The following is a 12081-nucleotide window of genomic DNA, read 5'->3' on the forward strand; positions in this document are numbered from 1 at the left end:
TATAATTTTGGACTGGTGTCATTTCAAGAAAGCAATTCTGAAGTTACTGTAACAGTAATAGCTACTATTTATATAGTGTGGGCTATTTATGTTAAATATGATTCATGTGTTAGTTTGTTGAGTCTTCACTAAAAATGACCAAGGGATGGTTATATGTGCTGGATGCTTTATATGTGTTACCATTTTATTACTCACCAATAAATAAATAAATAAATAAAATAATAAGAAAGGTATTATTATTTCAATTAACACTTGGGGAAAAACAAGACTTAAAGAGGCTTAAATATTTTGCTTAAATTTGCCTTGTTGGTTAAGCGATTGGGCCTAGATTTGAATGTTACCCCCATGAAAAGTCATGAGTTTTCCATCACACCGCTAATTCTTTGTTTGGGGTCTAAAACAGTTTCACCCAGCGATTGCTATTTGTGGGGCATTTCACCAGGCTCCCAATTGCCTCAGATACTCATATATACATTAGAAACAACGCGGCCACAAGTAATTATTTCTCACAGAAAGCCAAATGGCGGACTACGCAATATGGTAATCTGTTTTCTGTGAGACATCAGTTTGAGACGGGGACTAGCATCGGAAGTTTACGTGGGCAGTGTTCTTAGAAACACCACCGTAGGGAATGTGAAGAAAGGAGTCTGGGTCGAGGGAGAGTTGGTGGAGCTTTATTTTCAATAAGGATTCAGCTGAGTTTGGGAGGAGCTCCAAGATGGGATGGCTCTTCAGAGTTCTCCTGTGTTGAGGGGAGACACACAGGACTTCAACCCTCACGTCAACCAGTTACTGGATACAGGCTTCCCCAGGAAGAGGACATGTCTTTGAGTGAGGAGGTATTCTTTAGCTTATGCCATTCTGGAAGAGGGTTTGACAGTTCAAGAGACATAAGTTCATAATCTTTCTAGAAGCTGGGAGAAATCCTGAACGGTGAATCTGGCAGCCCAGGAGAGCACTCACACAAACACCCTGACTTCCTCTCACATGACAAGAAGACTAGATATCAATGGTCGCCAAGTCTGGGTTCAGCCATTCAATGATGTCAAGATTTCCGCATGACTGTTTTCCTTGGTCTTTTGTTTTGGTTTTTTTTAAATTGCGAGATGTCAACTCCAACTCTAGGCATCAAGCTGAGAACAAGGGAAGAGAGGCATACACTGTACAGCCATACACAGACTATATGAGTGTTTGGGTGAGGAGGGGGGAGGTGAGGCTGGGAGAGGAAAAACAATACTCCCCTTCAATGGTGCTTATCCCAACTGAATCCATATGAATCTGCAGAATATGATGGAAGATGAAGAATAAAATAGGGATGAAAACAGAGTGAGGGTAAATCACTGATTACGTGGAAATTTCAACCTTATAAGCAACAGGTAACAAAAAGGATGAAGAAATCCAGTTCTATCTAATGAGAACTAAACTGTGCTTTTATTTATACCAATCTCTGTTTGCACCATCAAAGACATTTAGCTTCTTATTAACTGTTGCTCAATGCTGATGTTTATTGGCATTGACATTGGATAAGAGTCCATCTGTGGTAAATTAGCTTAGTAAGGCGTGTAAGTGGGGTCATAGAGTCCTAGTACTTTAGGGATGGAGAGACTTTGGTAAATATCTAATGCAAACTCATCCTTTTACACACAGGAAACTGAGATTACGTAGGGGCACGTTTAAAATAAATATAGGTATGACCTTTTGAAAATCGCTTCCCCCTCCTTTTCCATTGAGCAACAGTTATGTGCTTTTCTGGTCTTGTACTTCTCTGTGAGCAAAGTTGATCAGAGTAACTGTCACACACACAAAAAGTTGAAATGATTCACCTCAGGGAAAAGAAATAGAGACATGTAACTCAGCAATTTTCAACCTCTTTCACCTCATGGCACACATAAACTTACTGGAATTCTGTGGCACACCCAAAAATCTGACAAAAAAACAGGTATACTTTGATTTATCACACTGGGCGGCTATTGTTGTGTTGGCTGTTGTCATGTTTTTATTTGACAACCTAAGAGAAAAGGGGTCCGTGCCCCTGACTAAGTAGTCAGGTATTGCATGTTTTAAAAATTCTTACAGCACACCGCTGTGCTGTGGCATACCAGTTGAAAATTGCTGGCTTAAGTAGTTATTGTGAGATTGAAGTCTACTTCATGAGCCAAACAAATCAAACATTAGAAGTACCATCTTTTGACAAAGTAATTATTTAAAAATAATACTTGATGATTATTGCTTTAGTTACAGAACAATTAACATGTTTCTGAATCAGCAAAATAAAACGGATCTTTTAGCAAGCATCTACTTAACTTGATGACTTCCCAATAGCCCAAATCTAAGCAGATTTCAATAGCAAACATTTGTTTAATGGGAAAATCTATCCAAAGAGAAACTTTTGTTTCCTCTATAGCGGGGAAATATTGATATGCTATTAGGTTGATCCAGAAAGCCAAGTGTTTTGTAGAAATTTTGACTGGTTTGTTGTTATGTGTGATCCACGTGAAGGAACTATTGAAAAAAAATAATCAATGAGCTAAGTCAATCACTTTTGAAAATGCTACTTTGAGGATTGGATAGTTTAATAAAGTAACTTTTTTCTAGCATTGGATGTGCTACATTGGGGGGTATAAGCAGAGTTCCAGTGTGTGAGTGACATGGCACAGATGAACAGGCTAGTCTAACTAAACAACACAATCATTTGCAATAGTGATGATCATCAGATGGACTCTTAAGATGTGTGATGCTTTTTTTAGATTCATTTTTATCTTGCATTAATTAGCAAACCATCCAGATTATTACTTTGTTTCTGCATTTATTGATTCTAAAATTTGTATTCAGTCTGATTAAAGTTGTATCATAAAAGTTTATGTTTTAAGAGGGTACTTTGGTTAGACTGTTGGTTAAACTTCCTCATTTTACAAACAAAGGAACCAAGGCCAGATAGGGTAAACGATTTTGTCAAGACCACAGAGCTAGTTAGTGACAAGCTTCCAGATTTTTTCATTATATTGCATTAGTCTATGAAAACAGACAGGAGATTTCCTCAGTCTCTGCTGTCTTACCATAGTCTATAAAATTAGACTATTCTTTGAATCAACCTAGCTTTTTATTTTTTAGAACAAGACAGTATATGAGGAAGATACCAAGAAACAACTATTAAAATTTAACATAGAAGAAACAGAAATGCTATAAAATCTTACCATAGACTATAAAATTAGACTATTCTTTGAATCAACCTAGCTTTTTATTTTTTAGAACAAGACAGTATATGAGGAAGATACTAAGAAACAACTATTAAAATTTAACATATAAGAGAAGAAACAGAAATGCTATAAAACATAGAGGTTTAGTATACTATTGGAGGGACAAAAAACATATTTCAGTGGAACATAAGGACTGAACTACATGAAACACATTTTAGTAGTTGAAGGTCACATGCCTATATTGAATCATCAAGGCCCTTAGTGTATGTATATTACATATTGCATATACCTAAAATTTGCAGGGAAAGAGAGACTTCAGAGGAGATTTAAAATATGAATAGGACAAATTTTGCCTACAAATTGTTGCACTTGGAAACAAAATTCAATTCAGCGATATGCAAATATTTCTTGGGACTTCTAATAGAAAATGAAGTATTGACTTAATTAAAGTCAGTGCATTATATAGCATATAGCTGTGTTATATTTTATTAAAGTAATTCTAATATTTTTGCTCTTAGAAATTAAACTTTTGCTACTTCTAACTCCAGGTAGATGTGGATTAATCATAATAATAATTAACTATTCAAGGAAACATTTCCTTTTCTCTTTCAATTTATAACTAGAATGTGGTTTCAGTCATACAGTCATTATAGACATCTATTTCTAGGAAGTAGGTATTTTCAGTGTGGGATGTTTGTGATAGTTGTTGCTTATCAATCATTTTTATAGTGAAATATAATGTAGGCTCTAACCAAACTTGACAAGTAGAAAACATTAGCATCAAAATTATTGTAAATACAATATTTCACTATTTTTATCTAACTAATAAGTAGAACTCCATATTCCCATGGATTATAAAAAATGCTCCTTAAATCAATAGAGAACTAGAAAGATTTATTTATTCTAATTTTCTGCTTCCTTCCCCTCTCCAAATTAGACAGAGCTTGGCATAATTCATTTTTCTTGTGAAATAAAGTTCAAACACATAATTCTCAATTGTAGTTAATAACAACAATTCTGAATTAAAAATGTGACCTCAAATCTTAAATAAAATGGAGGCTTCCAGAGCTGAGAATATAGTGCTTGGAAAGATTTTATGATCAATCATGCATTTCTGACTAGCCAATAAATAATGCTGTTGCAGGCATATAAGTCAATATCCATTGTTCCTTAGAGCAATCTAGAAATATGCACTCCTTTATTTATTTTTTTTTAAATTTTTATTGATTGAGGTATTACAAATGTGTCTTTATCCCCCCATTGTCCCCTCGTCCCCCCATTCTTGCCCTCAGCCTCACCCCGTTGTCTGTGTCCATCGCTTATGCTTATATGCATGCATACAAGTAATTATATATGTGTATTTTTTCATTATGAAACAATTAGATCAAAACACTCTCATGCCACTCTCTGCTTTTTTTCTGTTAAATTCCTTCCTTGATTATGCCTTCATAGTGACATGTAGGATCAGAATGGAGAGTGGGGAAGCTGTTTTGTGTCTCTTGCATCTTTATGATTGTTCTCTACTATCAGTTGATTAAGACACAGACACCTCAAACCCCCACCCCTGACATTAAAACAAATCCTCAGTGTTAAAATAGTTACGAGTTAATTCTCTGATATTAGAGTTAAAACCCTGAGATTATTTTAATCAAGGGCTACTCATGGAAACTGATGTCAGAGAAGACTTGAAGGGTAGTGGATAGTCCAATAGTAACACAGCCATGTGACAAACCCAGTGCCAGCATCAAAGCAGGCCAAGATGTGAGATGGTTGCCACTTGGACTATAGCTTCCAAGTTCTTTATCTATACCACCCAAAGGAAAGTGAAGCAATAAAAACATAGAAAGGCAATGAAAAAAAAATCTGAATTAGTGTACCCCTTATTTTAATGGTTTACATACCAGAAACAATTTATTTTAAAAGGATACCTATTGTGAATGCATTTCCATTGAAGGCCTTAAGAGTGATCTTTCAAAATTACTATGTATAAGAACAATTTATACATACTATGTGTTTATACATTATTTTTTGTAATATGCAGGTAAATTATCCATCTTTGGTCTTTTAGTAACTATTGTGAGCAACACTGAATTTATATTTCCCTGGAGAGATAAAAGAATTGGAAACGGATCTGTACTATATATGTCTAGCCATGGAGTAACAGCTATAGGAATGACTTATTCCATATAAACAACGGATCTGGTGATTTTCTATAAAACAACTTAGACTCAAACATGGACGTGTGGAATGACTTATTAAATACCTCAGCGTATTTATACTCGATGCATTCTATTTTTATAGTCCTGGCAAAATTCAGATGCTGTTGGATGTTGCTGTTGAATTAATGTGGCCACATCAGGGTGAAGCAACTATAACACAACCCTAAAATGGGATTAATAAAATACCTATGTATTAATAGAACATAATGCTAACTTAGTTTCATGTATGTTCGTGCTTTTTCACTCACATTTATTCTTAAAGCTCCCTTTAGAAAACTTAAAAGTTGACAGACAGTAAGATGAAATATTTAAAGAAGGAAAGGTGAAGAAGAATGAATGGGAAGAGCATAAATCCCAAGGAAAGCTTTACACTGTAGGATAAATAAAAAAATGTAAGCTATCTAAAGAAAAATAACATTGCTATGCAAATCTGAGCTATGGTTAACTAACCTCCCCCCCCCCCCCCACCTCTCACCATGCACACACTGTTGGTGCAGCATTCACTGGGGAAAATTCACGAAATGCTCATTTATTCCAGAGCCGCACATCGTCGGGCAAGGTAGGAAAGGCAGGCTGTCAGTCCCTGGGAGATGAGTCCTCATCGCATGACTGAGGCTTCTAAGCTACGAGATTTCAGAAGAGCCAGTCCTCTGCACTAGTCATTTGACAGGACAGAGACTCTGCCCCATTTGTGTGTTGCCAGCCCGTCCCCTGACATGATCAGGATCAGGGGCCGTGCCTTTCAGGTGATCAGAATTGGTGGCCTAATCACAGTGCTGAATGAGTTAACATGGAGCTTTGTGGGACTGCAAATTTTTATCTGATAGGCCAAGGGAAAGGGCTCACTCAGTTTTGGACAAGTTAAACCTTATCTATCAAACATGAATAACCATTATTTTTCATGAATATGGAAATTATCAACTATTCATGATATTTCAGATAACCGGTCTTGTATAGTCTCTGTTCCTTTTTTATTTAAAAATTTTCAAAATTGATTTTAGAGAGGAATAGAGAGGGAGAGGAGAGAGAAACATCAATGATGAGAGAATCGTTGATCGGTTGCCTCCTGCACACCTCACACTGGGAATCGAACCCACAGCGTGGGAATGTGTCCTGACTGGGAATCGAACCGTGACCTCCTCATTCATAGTTCGATGCTCAACCACTGAGCCATGCTGGCTGGGCAAGTCTCTGTCCCTTTTACCACTTCACTGAATTAATAATGTGGCTATTTATTGCTATCTGGTTTATGATACTGGAAAGCACTATTACTCAAATATGAGACTTTTTTTTTTTTTGCCAGATTATAAAATAAGGAAAAGGTAATTTTAATCAATTTATATAAAGTTACCTTTTGCTTAAGAAAATGTTTGAATAGTAGCAAATTGGCTTTAAATCAAATTTCAGTTAAAGGAGTCATATTTGTCTGCATGTATCTGACTGAGTCAGGTACTAGGTATTTAACAAACTTGCTTTTCTTTTTTTTCCTTTTAAATGCCAGTATAACTCCCACTATCCTGCCTCTCATGACACTGGTGTGGACACATGACTAAGTCTGTCAAATAGAATGTAGAACTTCATCCTTGGTCCACAAGAATCTACCTCCCATACTCAAGTCTCTCTCTCTACATAGCTGGCCAATCCGAGGTCAATGCATGGGGTGTTCTCAAGATTTGTAAACTATGTGTTGAAGATGATAGACTTTCCTTTAACTTAGAGCCCTGAATGCCTCGTCCCACCGCCCCCCCCCCCCCAACCTCAACTGCTGATGTCAGTTTAAACTAGTAAAACATAAACTGCTGTCAAGGTAAAATCACTGTGATTTTTGGTTACCTGAAATACCACAGAGAAGTCCTTGATAAAGTATAGATGGACTTAAGGTCATCATTTCAAATAAAAAAATTACATACATAGGGAGACACATTTCTAATAAATTAATCTATTCAAATCAGCAATGGCATTCTATGTTTTCATATGGCTCATGAACTAGGAATAGTTTTAACATTTTTAAAAAGATTGTTTAAAAAGTAAAGAAAAAAACAAAGAAAAAATATATCACAGAGACTATTCTGTGCCCCCCAAAATCTATCTGGTCCTTTACAGAAAAAATTTGCTGACCCCTCTTCTAAAGTGCCTGCTGTGTTTATAGTTGGTGCTTAATGTAAACTTATTGGATTACTAGGAGGACTTATTAACAGTGAGTTTAGGGGACATGTGGATCAAAGGGTTTAAGGACTGAGAGGTGCTCTTGTTATTACAAACATAACATTTATAACCTAAGCTTCTCAGATAGCTTGTGGTTAGTTTTGTTTTGGTTATACAGGTAGATAATTTATTATATATATATATTACATTCAATTTCAGTCAAAAGAAGCACCCATTTTCTATCATATTCTATTTTTGGAGGGACAGTAGGCCAGGTGGGAAATCTAAGTTTGAGTGAAATAGGCAAGTATTATAACTGATAAATAGAAATTTCAACATTTCTAGAAGTGATAAGATATTTAAAAATAGGTGTTGTAAAGTTAGCAATAGCAAATATTTAAAGCATGAAGCAGTAGAAAATACTTGAGTAATCAAAGATGTACTTTATGATAGCAAATTACTCACAAAATTTCCCCATTTCCACTCCATGCATTATTAAGCATTGTAATCAGAAAACAATAATTTTAACTTTTTCCTTCTAGCTCTGAAGTATTAAAATCAGATTTCTGATAAAAATTTTAATTTGTAGCGTGAGGAATAAAAATAATTTCCTTAATAGTTCAGGGAATAGAAGTTAGCTAAGTACATGGGAATGTAATGTAGGTGGTATTGACCTGTTTTTCTATCACACATGTCCTTTGAGTTCCATTGTAGAATTAGATATATGTAATATAGAATATATATGGAATTACTAATTTTATGTGCTTTTGTGTCTGACTTTTGCTCAGCATTCTGTTTTGAGATTTATCCATAAATGAATTGAAAATATCAAGTTTTTTTCTTTTTATAGTTAAGTAATATTTCATTATATAAATATATGAAATATATACATATGATTTGTTTATCTTTTTAGTTGGTGATGGACATTTGAGTTTGGGAATATTAAGAGTAAAAATGTTATAAACATTTTGTATGGGTCTTTTGATGGATACATTTTTATTTCTCTTAAGTAAATGCCTCAGAACGGTACTACTGAATAATATAGTATGTGTATTTTATTAACTTTATAAAAAAGTGTCAAACTAATTTTCAAAGTTAATGGACCATTTTTCACTTACAACAGAAATATGTAAAATTTCCAGTTGCTAAACATTGTCTTTAAGAGAAAGGGTTCACAAAATCTCAAAATTAGAAACCAGCAGTCTTTTTAAATGTATTGGTATAGAATTGGCTCAACATTCTTTATGGGCAGGGACCATGTAAGAGTTTAAATTCTGGGAGGCTGGTTCATTGGGAATGACCTTCGAAGACAAACTACCACAAACTGCTAGTATATATTTAGGCAGTAATATCTTAAGTGCTTTTCTTAGCTATTTCTGTATGTGAATTTCAGGTAACATCTTTTGAATATAATCTAGTAACTCAAGATGTGTAGATTACAGTTAACTTTTCTACTTATATATATCCCACTGCTTTTATAATTTAAAAAAATATTTTTTTAATTTATTTTAAACCTCACCCAAGGATATTTTCCCACTGATTTTTAGAGAGAGTGGAAGAGAGAGAGAGAGACAGAGAGAAATATCGATGTGAGAGAAATACATAGATTGGCTCTTGCAAGTGCCCAGAACAGGGAGGAGCCTGCAACTGAGGTATGTGCCCTTCACCAGAATGGGACCCAGGACCCTTTGGTCTGCAGTCTGATGCTCTATAAACTAAGCCAAACTGGCTAGGTCCCCACCACTTTTTCTGAAGTATTTTTACTTTTAAAAGTAAATTACAGAAGATGTAACATCACAGATTTGTACTCCTACTAAATTATATTTTTATATATTAACACATATAATCCTGTATAATAAAAGGGTAATATGCAAATCAACCAAACAGCAGAATGACTGGTTGCTATGATGTGCACTGACCACCAGGGGACAGACACTCAACACAGGAGCTGTCCCCTGGTGGTCAGTGAGTTCCCACAGGGGGAGTGCCACTCAGCCAAGCCCTGCGAGCACAGTGGCAGTGGTGGGAGCCTCTCCCGCCTCTGCAGCAGCACAAAGGATGTCAGACAGCCAGCTTAGGCCTGCTCCCCATGACCGGGCCTAAGCCAGCAGTCAGACATCCCCTGAGGGGTCATGGACTGCGAGAGGGTGCAGGCCAGGCTGAGGGACCCCCGAGTGCACGAATTTTTGTGCACCAGGCCTCTAGTAGAACTATAATACCAAACCACCAGAAAAAAATATTTGAAACAAATATCAAATTAACCCATTTATATAAAAATCTACATGAATTTGAAAGATAAACACTAAGACCCAAACAAAAATAGAATAAAACCTGGGACCATTTATTAAAAATGTTCAAGAGTTTATGTGAGTGAACATGAATAAGGTAAAAAAAAATATGCCTAATTGTAAAATACTGTTATGTTTATAAAAATCAAAACAAACCAATGGACAATAAAAGACAAGCAAATCTTTTTAAAGCAAAATTCTGGAGTTAGCCTTGCACTACAGAGGGTTTCTGCAGGTGTTTGCCTTTAGGAAATCTGTGCAAAATAGACAGTGTGTCACCAAAGGAATTATTCCTAAATGTATAATTGATTTCTACTGAAATAAATACAAGAGAATTGTATAGCTAAACAAGCTAACATAACTGATGAATACTGTATTTATAGAAGAGACATTTGGTAAAAAATGTTGTAACTAAAGTCATCTCTTAATTATTTAAAGATGATTATTCAATTGTGCATTAGTCAGCCTGGTTCCTTGTCCACCGCTATGCCATTTAGCCCTCACTATGCTGTTCAGATTCTCAGTGCTCCATTTAGTTATGCCTTTTCTTCCCTTCTCTGGACATCTACATCAGACATTGCCAAGCACAAGTCATAACTTTCCAACAAAGTCTTCCTTGAGTAGGTTGGTCCAAAGTCAGCTCTCCATTCTTCTTGCTCTAATAACTGTCTATTGTATCAATTACTTGGGATTATTAGTCATCTTGCATTGTTATTTCATTGTTCTTATACTACTGAGATTTTCTCATTGAAATTCTTCATATTCCTATGACTAGAGCCCAAGCCTTGTATCCACCATGCCTCTCATATTTCAAATAGTAAATGCATACTTTAAGGCTATAAATAAATATTTGTTTAATTAAACATAATGCAATCTAAGCTTTTTTAAAAATATATTTTTTATTGATTTTTTTTTTTTTTTTTTTGCAGAGAGGAAGGGAGAGGGATAAAGAGTTAGAAAGATTGATAAGAGAGAAACATCAATCAGCTGCCTCCTGCATCCCCCAACCCCCACTGGGGATTAAGCTTGCAACCAAGGTACATACCCTTGACTGAAATTGAACCTGGGACTCTTTAGTCCTTGGGCCAATGCTCTATCCACTAAGCGAAACTGGTTAGGGCCAATCTAAGCTTTTTAATTTCTCTTTTTTTGTTATCCCAATTTTGACATATTTTCACTAACTTCTCAATTAGAAGTCAGTAATGTAAAAAATCATTTGCAAAATAATTTGAACATGTAATACTCTAACCTTAAAATACTCAGATACTACAGAATGCATATACTAGTACACATGCACAAGCCTCATTACAGATTGTTTGTATGGAAAAAATAATTCTCTACGCATCACTTAACCAAACCATATATTGTGTCCATTTTAAACTATGTTCTACAAAAAGTACTGTGTTTAGATACTCATCAAAATAATAACATCTGCCTGGCCTGTGTTGCTCAATGGTTGAGCGTAGACCTATGATCCAGGAGGTCATGGTTAGATTCTCTGTTAGGGCACATTTCCGGGTTGCCAGCTCAATCCCTAGTGTGGGGCATACAGGAGGCAGCTGATCAATGATTCTCTCTCATCATTGATGTTTATCTCTCTCTCTCTCTCCCTCACTGAAATCAATAAAAATATATTAAAAAATAACATCTACTAATAGTTCTTAAGTACTAAATCCCATTTGGCATCACTATATCATTCAGATTCACAAACTTCATGAGTTTTAAGGTTGAGCTGGAGAGGGAATTTAACTCATCTAGTCTTTAACTCATCTAGTAGCTTTGGGAGAGCAGGGATGTGTCTGAGCATCGCTGTATCTTCACATCTAGCGGGAACATTACTGAATGAACACTCTAGCAAATTTCAGGAGCCAACATCAGTTGCATTCATGAATCTATTTGGATAGGCGTAGACATCATTAAATCATTTTCTCCACAATCTTCATACATTTGGACTGTGACTATACCTCAACAAAAGTTGTTAATGCAATGGATAACATCTATCGGAAAAAATAATCTTCATTATGATAATTTACTCAACAGATGTCTATAGAAAGGACTTTGAGTAACATTTTATCATTGAATGAAAAAAGAAACACCTCACCAAAACCCAAATATTCTTATTAACAATAAAACTTTCTTGTTAAAAATACAAGGAGGTGAAACCAAAAAAAAAATGGAGACCCCATATGAAGCAGAAAACACTTACAAGGTAAATAGAGCCATGTTTTAGCT

This window comes from Myotis nattereri (genome assembly GCF_964212035.1).
Source record: "Myotis nattereri genome assembly, chromosome: 3".
In the NCBI taxonomy this organism is placed as follows: Eukaryota; Metazoa; Chordata; class Mammalia; order Chiroptera; family Vespertilionidae; genus Myotis; species Myotis nattereri.